Below are 22,599 nucleotides of genomic sequence, written 5' to 3' on the forward strand. Positions count from 1 at the left end.
CGCCCCTGCCTCTGCCACCGTACTCCATTAGCCGCTGCGCCCCTGCATCTGCCACCTCACTCCCCCATCAGCCACTACCCCTCCCTGATCTGCTGCCTTCTCTCTCCCATCCCCTTAATCCTCTGCCCCCTCATCCACCTCTCTCCCTCCCGGATCTGCTGCCTCCTCCATATGCTGCAATCCCGCTGCCTAGATCCTTCCTGTAAGGTAGCTATCCCCAATTTCACCTCCCTTCCACCCTCCCCACATCCTCCGCCGCTTCTGCATCCGTTGCGCCCTCTTCCATCCTCCGCTGCTCCTCCATCCGCCACACCGTCACCCATCCTCCACAGCTCCTGCATCCGATGCGCCCTCTCCCATCCCCCATCCATCTTTTTTTCCATCCCACCTAGTCCCACCCTTTTTGCAGCACATGCGGGCGTGCGTCCTGATTTTTTTTCTGTAAACTAAGAAAGAAATACAAATAAACTTAATTTAGGGCCAGTAAAATGATACTGTAGTAATTGTCAACGACAGTATTTTTTACTGAATATTGTAAGGGTCAGCCCAGTGCTACACATGAGAGCGATGCACGAGTCTCACATCGCATCATCCGGCATGGTTGCTCTCTTCCAGACAGGAGTGTGCGGCTGTGCTGGGTGATGTGATACGAGATTCGTGCATCACTCTCACGTGTGTCACTTGCCTTAGTGTCAGTTGCAGGTGCTCACATTTTTTTTTTTTTTTACTGATGTCTGTATTTTTTTTCCCCAAACTAATATTTTTTTGTATGGAGGGGTCTAGTTTCCAAAATGGGGTCACATGTGAGAGATCTCCACTTTTTGGGCACATCAGGGGGATCTCCAAACGCAACATGGTGCGGCTAACGATTCCAGCTAGTTTTCTATTTAAAAAGTCAAATGACGCTCCTTCCCTCTGGAGCTCTTCCGTGTGCCCAAACAGTGGTTTTCTGCCACATATGAGGTATCAGTGTACTCAGAACAAATTACCCAACAAATTTTGTGGTCCATTTTATCCTGTTACCCCTGTAAAAATTAAAAAATTGAGCCTAAAATAACATTTTTGTGGAAAAAAAAAGTACTTTTTTTTATGGCTCAATGTATGAAGCACATGAAGGCTCAAAGTGCTCATTACCCATCTATATTTATGCCATTGGGGGTCTAGTTTCCAAAATTTGGTCATTTTTGAGCTCCATTGTTTAGGCACCTCAGGGGGGTCTCCAAATGCAACATCGCATCCGCTAATGATTCCAGACAATTTTACTTTCAAAAATTCAAATGATGCTCCTTCCCTTCTGAGTCCTGCCGAACGCCCAAACAATTGATTTCCACCACATATGAGATATCGGTGTACTCAGGAGGAATTGCACAATTCATTTTATGGGGCATTTTTTTCCTGATACCTTTATGAAAATGCTAAATTTTATGGCTAAAGTAACATTTTTGTGTAAAAAAGTAAAATTTTCATTTTTTCTTTCCACATTGCTTTGGTTACTGTGACGCTCCTAAAGGGTTAATAAACTTCTTGGATGTAATTTTGAGCAGAGTGAAGGGTGCAGATTTTACAATGGGGCCAGGGCCACTTTTAGGTATTTTCTGGTGCCTAGGTTTCTCAAATCACTCCAAATGTGAGGTGGTACATAAAAAAATTTTTTTGTAAATTTTGTTGGAAAAATGGAAAAATGCTGATGAACTTTGACCCCTTCTAACTTCCTAACGAAAAAAAAAATTGTTTTTAAAGTAGACATTTAGTAACTATTTTGTGTTACATATCTCTCAGATTTATTTGCATAAAATTTCAAATTTTGAAAATTGCGAAATTTTCAAAAATTTTGCTGAATTTCTGAAATTTTTACAAATAAATGCAAAACATATCATCCTAAATATACCCCATGAAGTACATGAAGTACAATATGTCACAAAAAAATAATGTCAGAATCGCCAGGATCCGTTGAAGCGTTCCAGAGTTATAACCTCATAAAGTGACACTGGTCAGAATTGCAAAACATGGCTGGGTCTTTAAGGTGAAAACAGGCTGGGGGCTGAAGGGGTTAATAGCCACTATTGGCATGATACCTATTGCTTATTTTCATTGTTTTGTGTATTCTATGTCAATTACTGCATACCTACCTATAATTTTCCAAATAGAATGCTTTATGAATGTAAATAGAAAGATAATGAAAAATCCCACAGCGATTAGCTGTGGGATGGCCATGATCACACAGGCCCTTAGTTTATTATAAGTTTTCTGCCTAGTAATGCAGGTGGGTGGCTGAAGCTAAACAGCTCACTGCGTGGGTGTTTTGGAATAATTCATTGGTGGTGTTCTTTTGTGCGGGAAGCTATTTCTCTATAAAAGAGGTGTTTTTCAGTCAGCTGGTTCATTCCACAGCTGACGGACAAGGAAGAAGTTGCCATGGAGTCCCTGCCACAACAGCTGATCCAGAGGGCAGGCGAAAAGGACGGGGTCCAGTGGATGCGAGCCTGCTTGGGCAGAGGCTCGGCTGAAATATTGGAGGGTCAGGCAAGGAGTGAAGAGGCGGAGATCCAGGCTTTGGTTCCTGTGGCGGCGGTGGCTGAAGGTGCCGGCGGGGTTCGTAGATCGAGGAAGAGGAGAGAGAGATACTCACCGCCAGTCTCGGAGAGGAGGATCGGGAGTGCGGCGGCTGTATTGAAGACTTCTGGTGTCCGGAAGATCTCGGCGGCGGCATCGCGTAGCAAGGACGGAGAAGGAGGGAGAAGAGCAAGTGGAAGTGAAAGCGGCAGCGGTCGCGTGAGAGCGGCGCGGTCAGCGCCATCAGTCTCGCGAGATCCTGTGACGTCAGCGCGAGACTTTTGGAGGTCGCGTCATCGGGATGCGACTGCTAAGCCAGAGGTCTTGTGACCTGCTGCTGATGTCCAGTTTGCCTGTGAGGAGGTTGTTGCAGGCAGTAGCATGCCACCGCTGCTGCAAAAGAGCTCCGTTGCAGCGGCGGCGCTACAGGCCTGGACCTCAGAAGATTCGGGGAGCGACAGCGGCGAGGTCTGCTGAGTCCCTGGGCCTGTTGCTTCTATTCCATTGGTCGCCGTCTCCCAGCCGTTGGATGCAAGCAGCAGGAGGGACGATCGTGCCTGCAGGACTGGTGAGCTGTCCTTTTCCCCTTCCCCTCTTAAAAACATAGGTGTAGGTAGTGTAGATAGTGTTAGGGAGTTAATATACAGTGTGTGTGCTGAATGTATGCAGACTGGCACTAGAACAGTTACCCCCAGCCAGTGCTGCAATCAGATCAGCAGGAGTTTAGTGTTCAGTGTATCCCACAAACCTGTTATACGGAGGCTTTAACATGCCAATCTTCTCCTTTAGGTTTCCATTTGAGTGGAACTGTGAAGGAGAAGATTTGGAAGAGAGAATATGTTGATGTTTTGTCACTTCTTCCATCTGGTAGGGAGTTCACACGGGTTGTTGGGTCTGAGGTCAGAGGTGAAGTGGACGGAGATAAAAAAAAGATCTATAAGTCCTTTCACAACTGGCTGCAGGCATTTTCAATCTATGCGTCAGTTTTAGGTGAGAGGTTCCCCGGAGATTGCAGTGGGCTCTTTCAGCATATTGATGCGATATTATTAATTACCTGGCTTTCTTATGATGAGTCATTTAGACAGAAGATGGCTGTACATGCTAGTATGAAGTGGGGGAGAAGGATGTAGGATTATGGTTGAATTTAATGTTACCACAAAGAAATATGGTTGCAAAGCAGGCTCCTAATCTGCAGTTGAAGAAAGGAGTCTGCTTTGCTTTTAATGAATCTGCTTGTAAGTGGCTGAACAATTGCAGGTTCAGGCACGAGTATTCTAACTGTGGCGGTGCACATCCCATGGCTAGATGTTTTAAGCGGAATGTGTTATCAGTTCAGCAGTCGAACAATCCGCGGGAGCTTTTTCTCAAAAGCACAGACTCCTGTGAAGTTGGAAAAAATGCTCCCATGGTTAAAACGGTTCCCAGACAAGCTGAAAGCCAGCATAATAACTAATGGCTTTGAGCATGGGTTTTTTGTGCCTCCATTTTTAGGTAAGGGGTGTGTGTTAGTACGGAATATACCTTCGATTAGACCTCATAGTCGTTTTGTTTTTAAGCATATTCAGAAGGAATTGCTTTTAGACAGATTAGCGGGCCCATTTTCTTCCCCTGCTTTTGCTAATTTTCGAATTTCTCCCTTGGGGTTAGTTCCAAAAAAGGAGGCGGGTAGTTTTAGGGTCATACACCATCTGTCTTTCCCGAAGAATGGGTCCATTAATGACGAAGTTGATGCTAGGGATGCATCGGTCCGTTATGCATCGTTCGACATGGCAGTAGAGCTCCTTCGACAGTTTGGTCGCAGAGCTCTGCTGACAAAGTCGTTCATAAAATCGGCTTTCCGATTAATACCGGTCCATCCTTCTGGTTTCAATTCGTTAGGGTTTTACTTCAATGGGGATTTTTACTTTGACAGATGTTTTCCAATTGGGTTTGCATTGTCCTGTTTCTATTTTGAAAGTTTTTCCTCGCTCCTACATTGGGTAGTGCAGGATTCCGTGCCTTCTGGCGGGGTCCTGCACTACTTAGTTGACTTTTTGTTCGTTGTCCACAGGGACTCTGATTTGTGTATGGAACTGTTGGAGAGGTTTTTGATGTTCATGGATCATTTCGGGGTCCCTGTGGCTGGTGAAAAAATAGTGTCCCCTTGCCGGAAATTGGAGTTTTTGAGAATTACAATTGACTCGGATTTGATGGAGTGCAGCCTCCCAATTGATAAGTTGAGTCAGTTGCAGGGCCTGGTTAGCAGCATTGGTTCCAAAATGAAAGTCACCCTTCGAGAGTTACAATCTCTGTTGGGATCATTGAATTTTGCCTTTCGCATTATCCCCATGGGGAGGGTGTTTTGTCGCAGGTTGTATGACAGTATTAAGGGGTTAAGTTCTCCTAGCGCACATGTTCGGGTGTCAGCGGAAATGAGGGAAGATTTATTGATTTGGAAGAAATTTTTAGGTGAATTTAATGGGATCAGTTGTTTGCAGGATCAGTTTTGTTCATCGGAGGAGTTGGGTCTTAATATTGCTATAGATGTTACCCATGGGGTTTTAGTTTCATTGGGCAATGCTTGGTAAGCAGAGGCTTGGCCGAAAAAATGGTTAGGGGTAGGTTTGACGAATAAAAAGGTACTACTGGAGTTATTTGCGATTTTGGTTGCTGTTTCTCTTTGGGGTGAGGTTCTTGCCAATAAAAGGATATGTCTTTGTTCTGGTAATAAAGGTTTTGTTTTTGGGGTTAATACGCTTTCTTCAAAATGTTTCTGGTCTGTGAAGGTGTTAAGGCAACTGGTTTTTCAGTGCCTGAAGGCTAATATTTGGTTGAAGGCAGTATTCATTCAGGAACAGGAGCTTTGTTCATCTCTATCTTTTTTGCAGCAGTTATCCAGATTGAAGGAGAGAGCGCAGCAAGTGGAGGTGGCTTATATGGAGCACTATTTCCAGATTCTGGGGATTTAATCGCTCGTCACATTAAAAAATCTGTAGCTCCAAATACATGGGCAGCTTACGCTGCTGCATGGAACAAATGGAATCAGTTCTGTGATGCTAGAGGGTTTGACAGTTATGGGGGTGATTTGTCTACAGTTTGGTCGTATATCCGATTTGAGTTGTCAGGTGGTAGTAGTCATTCAGCAGTGCATAAAGCTTTGTCTGGAATTTCCTTTTTTCTAAAATTATGGGGGTTTTGCATCACTTTTTTCGTTTTTTCCGATTAGGCAGTTTTTAAAAGGGCTTAAGAAGGGGTCGACTCATGCAGACGTTAGATGTCCTATTTCAATGGAGTTGTTGGAGGAGCTATGGTGAGCATTGGGTTCTGTGTGCACGAATTATTTTGAGACATTGTAGTTTAGATCTGCTTTTGTTATTGCTTTTTTTGCAGCTCTTCAGATTTCAGAATTGGTATCTCATAGTAAGAAGGTTGTTAGTGGGTTAATGTTTGGGGATGTTTCTGTTTTTAGATCTCATTGTTTCCTTTCTGTTAGTAGTTCTAAGACCGATCAATTGGAGAAGGGTCATTAATGATTCCCGTGTGTGTCCAGTCACTAAATTTAAGCAGTGGTTAAAGGTTCACCCTCCTTTGGCAGGTGCTTTATTCGTCCATATGTCCGGTGAGCCAGCGACAAAATTTCAGTTTAATACTATTTTAAAGCGTTGTCTGGCATGTCTTGGAAAAAGTGATTTGAAGATTTCATCTCATTCTTTCAGAATCGGGGCTGCTACGGTTGCAGCCAGCTTAGGTTTAAAATGGAATAAAATTATGAAGTTGGGGAGATGGTCGTCTAGTAGGTACAAGCTGTATATTAGGCCTAATTTGTTGCTTACATAGTTATTCTTAATTTCAGAGCCCTTCACCGTTTGAATTATTGGCCACTCGTTTATTTACTGGGCACAGAAGCATGCGGCCGTTCGAAAATATACTGAAAATCTTTCTTTTAATCATGAGCAGGTCAACATTTTTTGGCTTAGCTGTCGCGGTATGAGATGGGAGCACCTTCTGGCTGATTTGAGGAAGAGATCCATGTCTAACCCATCGCCAGATTTGCTGATCATTCATTTGGGAGGTAATGATTTGGGAAAAGTAAGAACCCTTGATTTTCTTTCACGTGTGAAAAGGGACATTATTTTTGTTAAATATAACAAATATAATATATATAACAAACAATTTGTTTGTTTGGTATTTTCTGAAATCATCCCTAGATTAATATGGAATGCTGCTCATTTTTCATTTATGGAAAAGATTAGAAAAAGAATTAATAGGGTTTTATCAAAATTTTTTATTTCAGTCGGGGAATCTTCGTTTAGGCATTTGGATTTGGAGGGTTTTGAGCAAGGTATTTATAGGTCAGATGGTGTACATTTATCAGACATTGGGATTGATAATTTTAACCTGGGCTTGCAGAGTATGGTGGAAAATTGGCTTTTTGGTTGTGTAGGGGGACACTAATGATGCATTAGTGTCCGTATGGGAAAAATCGCCCAGAGGCTCTGGGTGGATTTTGGTTTTATCTTCGTGAATTTTTGGTAATGTTATTTATATATGGGAAATATGTTGTTATGGTTTATTTATTTGCTTATTTGGTAACCCTTAATAATAAACAATCGGCCAAGTTTTTCCAATCCATACTCATGTTGTCTGCCTCAGTTTTATTGTATGGGAATGAATGGGCCTTGTGTGATCATGAAAAATCCCATAGCGATTAGCTGTGGGATGGCCATGATCACACAAGCCCTTAGTTTATTATAAGTATTCTGCCTAGTAATGCGGGTGAGTGGCTAAAGCCAATCAGCTCACTGTGCGGGTGTTTTGGAATAATTTATTGGTGGTGTTCTTTTGTACGAGAAGCTAAATCTCTATAAAAGAGGTGTTTTTCAGTCAGCTGTGTCATTCCACAAGGAAGAAGTTGCCTCAGTTTTATTGTATGGGAATGAATGGGCCTTGTGTGATCATGACATTTGAGGGATAACTAGGGAAGCAGTTGCACTTTATCTTCATGATATTATATATCTGTATTACACTATACCTTTTGTCTGGGCCAAAGGCCCTTTCTTGTGAAGCACCGTTTGCTAGTTTTTATTCTTTGTTTTATCTATTTCAATAAAGCTAGTTTATATTATTGATTTGACTTCTGTCACTTCCAGAAAATGCAATTATACGGCACATTGGATTAGTGGAATTTAATTCTGTATTGAAGAGCTGTCCATGAGAGTATATATTTGGGACATATTTACATTTGACTTTGTTTATCAATGTAGTAATACCGAGTGTGTCATGTAGCACTATTTGTTCATTATAATATCGTTAATGATATATTTCTCTGCATAACTTTACTTCATGTCCTTTTCGGTTATTATTTGCTTACCTTTTGCCATAATCCAACTTCTGCCACCAATACTTGTAGAATACAGATTTACAATATACAAGTTTCTTTACAGTGAATAAAATGTAATCTTTTTTAAGGAGCAAAAAAATAAAATTCTTTCAGCCAAGCAAACTAATGTATATCGCAGTGTTGTTGCTTTGGAAATGCATTTATTTTGGCAACTAAAATGTGTAGTGTAAAATGGAAGTCAATAAAATCTCTAAAGCGTAAGAGAGGATTTTAATTCAGATTGTAACATAGTTGACCTGATATACCAGTAGATAATGATCTACAGTAAAAGTAGAGTCTAAAAGAAAATTCACTACACTAAGTGATGTTACAGGAATGTATCAGTGAATAATTACATTTAAAGTATTCACTGCACCATAACTCGATTTGTTGGGACAGATAGTCACCAGCTTCCTCACAATATGATCATTTATTCCACACTGGTTATCCAGTTTTTCCTACCTATAATAAAATAAGCAATATATGAATTAAATATGTCTGTAAATAATTCACCGAAAAGGACATAAATGCAAAGAAAAAAATTAAAAAATACTCACCAGAAAAAAGCCACCAGCCAACTCAGGTCAAAATAGCAAATGCACCTGCAGGAAGCAGCCGGCCCCCCATGATGAAAGTGTGGATAACACAGGTGCAGAATACCAATGAGACAGTTGCTCTCAACCTACCAAATCATGGAGGGGGTGGTTGCTGGTATTGAACATGTACACAGATGGGGTTTGCATAGGGCGCCAGTCACACAGGTATGTGCGGTGCACAGTGGTCGGCTCACAGCCTATTGATGATGCCCATCTATTAGATCAAGCGAGCTGCCCAGCACTATTTAAGTGCACTAGCACACTGGACAGACACCCAGAGGGCCCGGCTGCATGCTAAAGAAAATTGTGCAATAAAAATTATATACAGTAAAATGATAATAAATATGAGGTATTGGTCCATATTTTGGCCAAAAAACATAAGCTCGTAACCCAAACATCAAGGGTCTCCACGCTTACGAGTCCCTACACTATATTTAAAATAATTCACCGAAAATGGCATAAATTCAAAGAAAAAAAGAAAAAATACTTACCTGAAAAAAGCCACCAGCCATCTCGCAGGATGCAGCCTACCTACGCTTACCAACACATGGAGGGGATGGTTGTTGGTATTAAACATGCACACTAAAAAGGTTTTACATAGTGTACCAGTCATACAGGTATGTGCAATGCACAGTGTCCGGCTTACAGCCTATTGATGATGCCCTTCTATTAGATCAAGCAAGCTGCCCATCTTGTGTCTGTTTCATTGGTATTCTGCACCTGTGTTACCCACACTATTATCATGGGGGGCTGGTTGCATCCTGTGAGTGTATTTGCCATTTTGACCTGTGTTGGCTGGTGGCTTTTTTATGGTGAGTTTTATTTTATTTATGTCTGTATATAAGTTCATAATATATCACATTTTATAGATGAACAAAAATATCATAATCTAGATTAAGACCACTGGGAACAATTATCGCAAATCTGTGTATCAACTGCATTTCTTTCTTCTTCAATTAGCTGACAAGGGTGGGATTCTAGCCACCACCAGCACCACTACAATGGGATCAGATGTGACCACTAGTGATGAACGAGCACTAAAATGCTCGAATGCTCTTACTCGATTCGAGCTGGTCAAATGTTCAAACGAGCATTATGGAAGGTCAACAGTTGGCCTGCTTGAGTCGCTGCCCACATTCAGCCAGTCATAAACAAAGCATTTCAGGAGGGAGGGAAGGTGGGTTGTTTATTACACTTTGTCCAAGAAAATTGTTTTATCCCCTGGTAGAGCCATTCAGAGAATGTGAATGGGTTTCCCTGGAGTGCTTCACACATCATGTACTAAATCAAGCCTGTACGTTGTGGTTGTTGTTTCACAGACACATATCTGAGCACCTGCAATACTAGGCCAGGCTCCTTGAGTACCTGAGCACACCGATGCTTGATTGAGTAGCAAGCAGTGGCGAGCATGCTCACTCATCAGTAGTGATCACCATCACCCTTACACAAATTTTGATAAAAATTTAAATTTCTTATGATACATCTTAATACAAAATAGCAAATTAGTTTTCACCACTCCACTACTGTTAATGTAGATTTTGTCTCGATCCCTATATAATATGTGACAAAACACTAAAGACGGCTGGTGTGTCATACAAGCAGTGTTTTCTAATTGAATTTATATAACAAATCTATATAAAAATACAACAAAACAAAAACACACACAGAAAAGTGCAGCGATAACATGCAAATTGACAATGCCATAATAAGCATGGCGGTGATTACTTTTTTTTACAACATATTGCAAAACCCTTGGCAAACGTTCGATCATATCTCAACCACTGGGTAGCCACATGAATCATATGCACATACAAAGAGTTTATCAGAAATGTTTTTCCCAAAGCTGGTCATGTGGTGTCACTCATTTTGACTAACAGTATGGAAAGTTAAGTCTCTATGTCAGTATTTCTATTTGTATATTTATTTATTAAGTTTTAACATAAACTTAGTCAAGCTGATATAATTAAGCCTTTCTGGATACCCAATTTATATATGCTATTAAAGCATTATGGTAAACATGTTTCTTTTTGTTTTCAGTACTTGGATTTGCTTGTCCTTAAGGATTGCCAGCTTACTTGTCAGAACAATTATTTTGAAACAATTGTTTCATTTGGAATGGATGCTACTGCACAAGTGATTTTCAATTGTCAGTGACACATTCAATTAAAACAAGACAAGATGGGAGTTCTAATGCCCATTGTGTCCTGTCTAAGTACATCAATCAAATAGAACAACCTGCAAGACCTATCTTTTGAACTGTAGTATGGTTTAGTAATTTGAACATGTTGCATCAGCCCAGGGTTTCTTGGTGTCTTCATTTTGTGAACATTGCTTTGCCAAATGCATATATCATCTCAGCAGTCCTTACGTGCAGTATGGCAATGAATCCTATGATAGAAGTATACAGAACCAGCTAAGAATATGCTGACAGCTGGATTGAGCTTAGGGTGGCAGGTTGACTTGGAACGATAGCAGTTGGAATACAGTGAGGTATGATAACTATTATTGGTCTGCAGATGTAATTTTCCACCTTTGTGGTTATGCAATATGACAGTAACATTTCATCATTTCACAGCCAAAATGCTCCTGAAATAATTTCTGATTAGAAAAAATAGATTCCCGTTTCTAAAAAAAGGTTAAGATTTTAGGCAAAGGCGACAAAACAATATAACAGTTATTACAGGTAATACAAAATCAAATTGCAGCACTAATATTCTCAAATTGTGATACTGTTAAGAAAACTATAGTTAGGTTTATAATTAGAACTGGAATGTTTATGCCAAACAGATAGAGACCAGCTAAGGTTAATCTCTTTTTCTGTCACATCTATTGTCACGCTAGGAGTGGGGAAGTATCAAGTGAAAGGAAAGGGAAAGGAAACCCCGTGTCTACGGAAAGGGAAGATGGTGACCCCTGACCAAGCCTACCGCTGGGCACTGGGTTCCCTCACCGCCCGTTCTGCACCTATGCTTCGAGCCGTATACCTAACTCTGATCTCAGGACTAGGCAGATAGGATGAGCTCTTTGTCATCTTCCACTAGGCACTAAAGGACACACAGGGATAACAAACAAGGGAAAACCACAAACAATTTATCTCTAGTTGTCTCAGAGATAGAACCAACAAGATTCTCCTGATGTATGCAAGCTGCCTGCTTGCACTGAGGACTTGACAAAGATGTATCATATATCACCAGCACTGAGTAATAGGAGTAAAGGCTTATATAGACAAGGAAAGTACTGAAGAACTGCAGCTGACAGGCTGAACAACGCCCCAGGGTCCTAAAGGGAAAAAGATAAAAACCAAGCAGGAATGATAGGAGGTTAGGGAGGAGTTTGTGCAGCCAAGCACTGTGACCTTCTATAGCCATACACCACAGGACTGCATGTCGCCTTTGAAATCTATCTTTTTAACTCCTTCCTCCTGCCAATAATTAGGTAACCTTTTCATCACCTTTTGTGATGTTTTATGTTTTCATCACATGTTCTTTACTGCATGCCTTAGCGCTCTTCATCTCTCTGTCCCCTAAGGAGGCATGTGGGTCAATTCATGGCCTTTTAAGAAGTCAGGTCTGAGTTGTGGTCTCCTAGTTTTGCCATCATGGTTATTTCAGCTTGCACAGGTGCCACCATGGGCTGTATGGCTAGAAACCATACTAGTCTGTACAGAAGCTAGTGGGGTCAGGTGCAGTAAATTAGTGATATGCCCTGTCTTCCCATGTGTGAAACCACGTGTGCATAACCAAACCTTTAAAATTTCCAAATGATTTTGTGAGTAGCAAACCAGTAGCAGACCACAAAAAGGGATTTTTTTTCCACTTCTGGTTGAGGAGCCATTACTTCTTCACATTTAAAACGGTACACTTGTTTTTTATCCATAATTAAAGGGATAATTTCTTGACAGCTTATGAAAAAGCTATCATGCCTTCATCTAACTAAGTGGAAAGCTCTTTGTTCTCCCCAAATAGTGATACTTGTTATACTCAACCATGGAAAAATGCCACAGTTTCTTATGTTAGCACCACCTGCCCATATGCAACAGAAATGGATGCATCACCCCACCTTCAAGGGATAATTTTTAGACTTTTTATACCATGTATGTAGCCTAGAAAGACTGATATTGTAGTGTGTTAAAGACACTGTTGATTTCCTCCTGTTGCCATCCATTTTCCCCTAGTTGAATAGAGAAATTTGAACATAAAAAGGCTGTTTGCATAACGTAGGTCTGAACATGTTCAAGTGATGCAAATTTACAATATTCCACATATATGATTTAAGACAATAAGAAGATTTTTAATTAATTAATTAAATTTAATCAGTACTGTGAATCAAATTTTAGGGGGATATTTCGATCAGCTGGCAAATTTGAATTTCAAAAGATCAACTCAATTCTTCTCAATTCATGTGTAAATAACTCTGAAATGCTTCAGCAGATCCCAGTGATTCTGAAATTATTTTTCATAACAAATTGTATGTTAGTAAATGTAGCTTTGTAACACTGTGATGGGGAAAAAAGCGCAAATAGGGTCTTACCCGGTATGGGGGTAGAAATGATATAAAGGAATACACTCACCTGGTGAGGTTGTGCCAGTCACAACCCCTTTGGCAAACTTGCGAGTGTTTAGTGGTTAGCAGCGGCCCTGAGATAACAATATAAAATAAATGGAGAAAAGAAACGGGTTTTGCGCAGCGATAAAAACCACAAATGTAGTATATAAAAAGACTTCCTTTTTATTTTTACAAGTCTACACGTTTCAGAGACATCTCCGTCTCCTTCATCAGGAATAAAGAAATCATCTCATTTCTTTTTTCCTGATGAAGGAGACGGTAATGTCTCTGAAACGCGTAGACTTGTAAAAATAAAAAGGAAGTCTTTTTATCTACTGTATCTGTGGTTTTTAGAGCGGCGCAAAACCCGTTTCTTTTTTCCATATATTTTATATTAGTAAATGTAGCTTGATATGTTTTGCACTTTTTTATAAAAATATCTGAAAGCTGACAAAAATTAAACAATGCATTTTCAAACTTTAAATGTTTACTCTGTGGACCAGATAGTCATACCACACTAGAAGTGATGAAATCCCATGCACCACTCCATTATTTGTGCTACTTGTTACAGCCCTCCATTATGCTGCAGAAATTGAAGAAGATTATTGTGGAATCCAAGGCACTGTTACTGTTTGCAACTATCCAAAATTTTTATTAGTCCCACAAAAGAAAAAGTGCACATAGCCTTCCCGGGGCCCTTATCAAGCAATTAAAAATTACATATAGTCACAACACAATACAAGCTGCTTTGTATGGAGGTTTGATTGTAGATAACTCCCATCGACACTCCCACAGGGCTGGTCTCTGTAGTCAAGACAATACTAGATTAAATTTAAAATCATACTTAAAACATATACTACAGTTCAAAAGTTTAGGGTCACTTAGCTATTTCCTTATTTTTGAAAGAAAAGCACTTTTTTTCAATGAAGCTAACATTAAATTAAACAGAAATACACTCCATACATTGTTAATGTGGTAAATAACTATTCTAGCTGCAAACATCTGGTTTTGAATGCAATATCTCCATAGGTGTATAGAAGCCTATCTCAAACAACCACCACTCCAGTGTTCTAATTGTTTATTGTGTTTGCTAACTGTTTTAGAAGGCTAATGGATGTTTAGAAATCCATAGAAAACCCTTGTGCAAGTATGTTAGCAGAGCTGAAAACAGTTTTGCTAATTAAAGAAGCTATAAAACTGACCTTCCTTTGAGCTAGTTGAGAATCTGGAGCATTACATTTGTTGGTTCCATTAAACTCTCAAAATGGCCAGAAAAAGAGAACTTCCATGTGAAACTCAACAGTTACTCTTGTTCTTAGAAATTAAGCATATTCCATGTGAGAAATTGCAAAGAAACTGAAGATTTCCTTTAAGAGAAGAGCACAAACAGGCTCTAACCAGAGTAGAAAGAGAAGTGGGAGGCTCTGCTGCACAACTGAGCAACAAGACAAGTAAAATAGAATCTCTAGTTTGAGAAATCGACGCCTCACAGGTGCTCAACTGGCAGCTTCTTTAAATAGTACCTGCAAAACGCCAGTGTCAACGTCTACAGTGAACATGTGACTCCGTGATGCTGGCCTTCAGGGTAGAGTGGCAAAGAAAAAGCCATATCTGAGACTGGCTAATAAAAGAAAAAGATTAATATGTGCAAAAGAAAACAGACATTGGGCAGAGGAAGATTGGAAAAAATGAACATATGAATTAAAGTTAGAGGTGTTTGGCTCACACAGAAGAACATTTGTGAGATGCAGAACTACTGATAAGATGCTGGAAGAGTGCCTGACGCCATCCATCAAGCATGGTGGAGGTTATGTGATGGTCTGTGGTTGCTTTGGTGCTGGTAAAGTGGGAGATTTGTGCAATGTAAAATGGATTTTGAATAAAGAAGGCTATCACTCCATTTTGCAACACCATGCCATACCCTGTGGACAGCGCTTGATTAGAGCCAATTTCATCCTACAACAGGACAATGACCAAAGAACACCTCCAAATTATGCATGGAATATTTAGGGAAGAAGCAGGCAGCTAGTATTCTATCTGTAATCGAGTGGCCAGCCCAGTCACCAAATCTAAACTCTATAGAGCTGTTGTCGGAACAGCTTGACCGTATGGTACGCAAAAAGTGCCCATCAAGCCAATCCAACTTGTGGGAGGGTCTTCAGGAAATTAACAGCTAGAATGCCAAAGGTCTACAAAGCTGTAATTGCTGCAAAGGGAGCATTCTTTGACGAAAGCAAAGTTTGAAGGAGGAAATTATTATTTCTAGTAAAAATCATTATTTCTAACCTAGTCAATGTCTGGACTAAATTTTCTATTCATTATGCAACTCATTTGATAAATAAAAGTATGATTTTTCTTGTAAAAGACAAAATAGTCTGGGTGACCCCAAACTTTTGAACTGTAGTGTATATCAAACATACATAACATTAAATATATAACACTGGCAAATTGTCGGGAGTTACTTTTGTTATCATCTATACCATATTTATCCTATCTACTATGCTTAAAGCCATATAGTATTCTATCTATCACTATGACAATAGGTTAGGTGCACCTCGTACACCTCTACCTGCCAATCAGTCCCCATATTTGGATAACCTCATCCTTTAATATGTTAATGGACCATGTGGGACATATGTTTGGGGAGGAGTTGTTCTCAGGAAATTACGCTAATACTCCCATTGGGGCATATACCAGCATGTGTCTTCAGAACCAGGCCAATCCCATCAAGCACTTCCTGGTCACGACTGTCACAAGAATCATTGTGTGGTTGATCATGTGAGATGCAATAGATCATAATATGACTGCACCACTTGCATCAGGTCATAGAGCACATCACATGGCCACTCATAAGGTCTTAGCACCTAATTACCATATTAATATGTGACCGGTCACATGACAGCCGCATAATCACGGGCCAATAAGTCATGTGACCACCACATCAGAGTCATTAATTTGGTACCCTGAGTGTCGGGCCTTCAGGTGACCAACCTCCCCGACGACATGATCTGTCCACATCTGTGTCACGTGACCACCCGTAGGTCATGTGACTACTAGGTCACGATCGTTGGCCCAGCAACATAAGTTTCGGATCACAAGTCACATGGTGTTACGGGGGGCTGTCTGATAATAACCGAAAGGAGTATCAGACAGTCAGGGTCCACCGTGCAAAGACTTTGCTGCAGACTATGGCAGAGTGCAATACCTCTGTTAACTCACAGAAGGATATAATAAGTAAGTAAAGCAATTCCTCCCTTACTTGGAGGGTGTGTGGAATGATCTCTGTTAATAATCACATAGACAAAGGCAATGTGTGCGAAATGGCACCTACCTAGGTCCGCTCTTCTAGTGGTGCAAAAGAGACGAACAGCAGCGTAAGCCGCACAAAGCTCCTACCTGCGTTCGCTCCACTAGTGTGCGAGGACACGAACCACTAGATATGGCACCTGCCTAGGTCCGCTCTTCTAGTGGTGCAAAAGAGACGAACAGCAGCGTAAGCCGCACAAAGCTCCTACCTCTGTTCGCTCCCCTAGTGTGCGAGGATACGAACAACTGCCAGACGCAGTATAAGGAACGTTACCCTAGCGGCAACGTCCACCTACGAGTAGAATCACAAGGCCCAGCCAGACCAAGTGCCTCAGGCACCTGCCTATGTCCGCTCCCCTAAGAGGTAAGGATACGGACAGCAGCCGAAGCTGTAAGGTATAAGAACGCTACCCTGCCAGTAGCGCTCACCTAGCATAGACAGAGGAATGCCTAGAGGAACGCGCACAGAGCGTCTACTCATATGCATGAACCAAGAGGACTGAGCACCATGCGGCGTGTGTCAGGGTCTTATATAGACTCTGTGCCTCATCCAAGATGGAGGACACCAGAGCCAATCCGCTGCCAGAACGACAGGAGTGACGTCATGCTGGCCTATCACCGAGCAAGACGTCACAAGCACATGACCAGCGACCAATCGGCATAGAAGGTGTCAGAGACATGTGACCTCGTGTCAGCGATGATGTCACCCGCACATGTGCAATGGCTCCAAGATTGGACTTAGTCTCCGGCGCTCGCACATGTGCAGTAGCAAGAAATCTGGACTTAGTCTCCAGCGCTCGCACATGTGCAGTACCAAGAAATCTGGACATAGTCTCCAGTGCTCGCAGCAACCGTAACAGTACCTCCCCCTCAAGGGCCCCCCTCCCGGCGACGCAGGTAATCGGCAACTAAGTCGGGAGCATGGACAGCCTCCTCAGGCTCCCAAGAGCGATGTTCCGGGCCATAGCCCTCCCAATCTATCAAGAAGAACCTGCGCCCTCTAACCATCTTAGAACCAACTATGGCTCGTACCTCATAGCTAGAGCGAGAGGAATCAGAGGCAGGAGAGTGCACTTCACGAGCGTGAGGTAAAATAGCCGGCTTTAGCAGTGAGACATGGAATTTGTCATGAATCCTAAGATGGACAGGTAACTTCAATTGATAGACTACAGGATTTACCTGTCGAAGAACCTCATAAGGACCCAGGAAGCGAGGAGCAAATTTGACAGAGCTCACTCTAAGTCTCACGTGTTTTGCAGAGAGCCACACAAAGTCCCCTGGAGAAAAGACAGGAGCCGGGCGACGAAACCGATCGGACACCATCTTCATACGGTCCTTAGCTGCTTGGATCAACTCTTGAGTCCGATCCCAAACCTCTCTGGCATTAGTTGCCCAGTCGGCCACAAGAGGAGGAGGTGCAGCAGCGGGAAACGGTACCGGTACCCTAGGGTGTTGCCCATTATTGAGTACGAACGGTGTCTGCCCAGTGGCCTCAGCCAGCGAATTGTTAAGGGCAAATTCTGCCCAGGGTAGGAGGGAGGACCAGTTATCGTGGTTCTCAGCAACAAAGTGTCGAAGGTATATAATCATAGATTGATTGGTACGTTCAACCAAACCATTAGTCTCCGGATGGTATGCCGAAGAGAGATTCAACTCAATTTGCAGAAGGCTACAAAGATCTCGCCAGAAACGGGAAGTAAATTGCGGGCCTCTATCACAAATGATACGATCTGGCATCCCGTGAAGCCTAAAGACATGCTTGAGGAATAGTTTGGCTAGTACCCTGGAAGATGGGATTCTCGATAACGGTACGAGATGAACCATCCGGGAGAAATGGTCCGTAAGACCCACACAAATCTATGTCCCTGTGAACATGGAAGATCACCCACAAAGTCCATGCCTACCACCTCCCATGGTCTATCTGGCACTGGTAAAGGATGCAAGAGCCCAGCCGGTCTCTGCCGTAATGGACGGTTGCGAGCACACGAGTAGCAGGAACCGACATATCTCTTGACGTGGCTGGCTAAGTGTGGCCACCAATACCACCTCTCCAGTAACTCTCGTGTCCGCCTAATACCAAAATGCCCACCCACCTTTGAGGTGTGGGCCCATGACAGTATATCATTCTGTCGATCAGGCGGAACAAAGGTCTTGCCCGGTGGGATTTGGTCTAACGTCACAGGGGAGAGCGTATGAAAAACCCTGGAGGGAAGGATAAGACGAGGTTCGTCAATCTCTTCCTGGGTAGAAAGCATAGAGCGAGACAGGGCGTCTGCCTTGTTATTCTTACTCCCAGACAAATAGTTGATGGAGAAGTGAAAGCGGGAGAAAAACAAGGACCAGCGGGCTTGGCGAGGATTCAGACGCTGAGCGGTTTGTAAGTACGTCAGATTCTTATGGTCTGTATAGACCTGGAAAGGATGTTTCGCTCCTTCCAGCAAGTGACGCCACTCCTCCAAGGCTAATCTCAAGGCGAGCAGTTCCCTATCCCCAATGGTATAGTTTCTCTCTGCCGGTGAAAAGGTTTTAGCAAAGAAGAAACACGGCCTTTTTCTACCTGCACCGTTCTTTTGATACAAGACCGCACCAGCACCCACTGAAGAGGCATCAACCTCTAAGAGGAAGGGCTTACTCTCATCGGGTCTTTGAAGAACGGGAGCAGTTGAAAAGTGTCTTTTTACTGCCTCAAAAGCCTGAGATGTCTCAGTAGACCAGGCTTTGGGATTAGCACCTTTCTTAGTCAAGGCCACCAAAGGGGCCACCAAAGTAGAAAAATGGGGTATGAACTGCCTGTAATAATTTATGAATCCTAAGAAGCGTTGCACCGCCTTCAAGGAATGAGGTTCGGTTCATTGCAGGACAGCAGAGAGCTTCGCAGGATCCATAGCCAGACCCTCTTGTGAGATAATGTAACCCAAAAAAGGCAATGAGGACTGCTCGAATACACATTTCTCGAGTTTAGCAAACAATGAGTGCTCCCTTAAACGGGAAAGGACACGAACGACATCCTGACGATGAGTCTCCAGATCAGGAGAAAAAATCAGGATGTCGTCCAGATACACCACTACTGAGGATAACAGTAAATCCCTGAACACATCGTTTACGAAGTCCTGAAATACTGCGGGTGCATTACATAACCCAAAAGGCATGACGAGGTATTCATAGTGACCGTCTCGGGTGTTAAAAGCGGTCTTCCATTCGTCACCCTTTCGAATTCGTACCAAGTTATACGCACCCCGCAGATCCAACTTCGTAAAAACTTGAGCTCCTCTCAGTCTGTCAAAGAGCTCCGAAATTAAAGGTAATGGGTATTTGTTCTTTATTGTGATTGCGTTGAGACCCCTGTAATCTATGCAGGGACGCAAATCACCCTCTTTCTTCCGAACAAAGAAAAACCCAGCTCCCGCGGGAGAGACAGACTTACGAATGAACCCCTTCTCTAAGCTCTCTCTTATATAGGTCGACATGGCCTCCGACTCAGGTATCGACAGGGGGTAAACCCTGCCTTTAGGTGGAACCGAACCTGGGATAAGGTCTATGGCACAGTCATACGGCCTATGGGGTGGAAGAACCTCAGCACCCTGTTTGGAGAACACATCAGCGAAATCCAAATAGGGTGTAGGTATGGGAGAGAGATCAGTTGATGCAACCGCAACGACCTTAGGTGGTAAGGGAAGACATCGGGACTGACATTTCGAACCCCAACTAATAATGCTGTCAGTCTCCCAGTCAATGTGAGGAGCATGAGTCCGAAGCCATGGAAGACCCAGAAGGACGTCGTCTATACCCTCAGGCAAAACAAGAAAAGAAATCTCCTCTATGTGACCCTGAGACAGGGAAAGGCGCAAGGGAACTGTCCTCAATGTAATGGAGTCAGACAACATAGTTCCATTAACAACACGGACAGGAATAGGCGCCTCTAACATGATAGAGGGAATATTGTGTCCCTTTACAAATCCTGAGGACACAAAAATCCCGTCAGCTCCGGAATCCACAAAAGCCATAATAGGCCATGTATTCTCAGATAACGAGAGCTGACCTGGGATACAACACTTAGAGGGTGCAGAAGACGTCTCTAGTAACCCCCCTCTAATGGTTACTAGGCCAGGGAGTTTCCCTGACGACTAGGACACTTGTTGGCATAGTGCCCAGCCTGACGACATACGTAACATATAGGAGGACCAGACTTGCGTAGTCTGGAGAACGTATGACCTAACTCCATAGAAGTGGGAGATGTTTCAGATGCTGAGGAAGATGGTAGTGGACCCTCAACAACTGGAATAGCCCGATGCTTAGGGCGTGAGGAAGATACCTCGAGTCTACGTTCCTTATGGCGTACATCGATCCTCGTTGCTACTGTGATCAAGTCCTCATGAGAAGCAGGGACCTCACGAGTAGCAAGGGCATCCTTGACATAGCCTGCCAACCCTCTCCAGAAGATAGGAATCAACACCTTCTCTGGCCAATCTAGTTCTGCCACCAGAGTTCTAAAAGCAATGGCATAAGAACTAGTGGATAACGAACCCTGAGATAGATCTAACAGTCTCAGGGCCGCATCATGGGTAACCTGCGGACCCATGAATACCGCCTTAAGAGCATCAAGAAAGTCTTGATGTCTCAGAGTAACCCCATCAGAGCGCTCCCATAGGGGAGTCGCCCATTCTCAGGGGCACTTTGCACACTGCGACATCGCAGGTGCGATGTCGGTGGGGTCAAATTGAAAATGACGCACTTCCGGCATCGCATGCGACATCGCAGTGTGTAAAGGCTGGATGATACGATTAACGAGCGCAAAAGCGTCGTAATCGTATCATCGGTACAGCGTCGGCGTAATTCATAATTACGCTGACGCAAAGGTCCGATGTTGTTCCTCGCTCCTGCGGCCGCACACATCGCTGTGTGTGAAGTCGCAGGAGCGAGGAACGTCTCCTACCGGCCTCACTGCGGCTTCCGTAGGATATGCGGAAGGAAGGAGGTGGGCAGGATGTTTACATCCTGCTCATCTCCGCCCCTCCGCTCTGATTGGCCGCCTGCCGTGTGACGTCGCAGTGACGCCGCACGACCCGCCCCCTTAACAAGGAGGTGGGTCGCCGGCCACAGGGACGTCGCACGGCAGGTGAGTGTGTGTGTGAAGCTGGCGTAGCGATAACTTTCGCTACGCCAGCTATCACCACATATCGCTGCTGCGACGTGGGCGGGCACTATCGCACTCGGCATCGCAGCATCGGCCTGCGATGTCGTAGTGTGCAAAGCCCGCCTAAGGCTTTGTCCTGAAGTAAGGAGATGATAAAGCCTACTCTGGACCTCTCCGTAGAGAAGCGAGAAGAGTTGACCTCTAGGTGTATCTGACACTGACTAATGAAACCACGACATGATCTGGCATCGCCAGAATATCTGTTTGGCAGAGCAAGTCGAGGATCATGTGCAGATGTCACCATGGTCTGAGGTTTATCCTCTATACTCTTGAGCCGTGACTCAAGTACTTGTATGTAACGGTGTAACTGCTGATATTCTGCCATAACTGCCAGACCCTTGGCTCAGTCCTAATGTTACGGGGGGCTGTCTGATAATAACCGAAAGGAGTATCAGACAGTCAGGGTCCACCGTGCAAAGACTTTGCTGCAGACTATGGCAGAGTGCAATACCTCTGTTAACTCACAGAAGGATATAATAAGTAAGTAAAGCAATTCCTCCCTTACTTGGAGGGTGTGTGGAATGATTTCTGTTAATAATCACAGAGACAAAGGCAATGTGTGCGAAATGGCACCTACCTAGGTCCGCTCTTCTAGTGGTGCAAAAGAGACGAACAGCAGCGTAAGCCGCACAAAGCTCCTACCTGCGTTCGCTCCACTAGTGTGCGAGGACACGAACCACTAGATATGGCACCTGCCTAGGTCCGCTCTTCTAGTGGTGCAAAAGAGACGAACAGCAGCGTAAGCCGCACAAAGCTCCTACCTCTGTTCGCTCCCCTAGTGTGCGAGGATACGAACAACTGCCAGACGCAGTATAAGGAACGTTACCCTAGCGGCAACGTCCACCTACGAGTAGAATCACAAGGCCCAGCCAGACCAAGTGCCTCAGGCACCTGCCTATGTCCGCTCCCCTAAGAGGTAAGGATACGGACAGCAGCCGAAGCTGTAAGGTATAAGAACGCTACCCTGCCGGTAGCGCTCACCTAGCATAGACAGAGGAATGCCTAGAGGAACGCGCACAGAGCGTCTACTCATATGCATGAACCAA

The sequence above is a fragment of the Anomaloglossus baeobatrachus genome, chromosome 1 (assembly GCF_048569485.1).
Source record: "Anomaloglossus baeobatrachus isolate aAnoBae1 chromosome 1, aAnoBae1.hap1, whole genome shotgun sequence".
NCBI classification, from domain to species: domain Eukaryota; kingdom Metazoa; phylum Chordata; class Amphibia; order Anura; family Aromobatidae; genus Anomaloglossus; species Anomaloglossus baeobatrachus.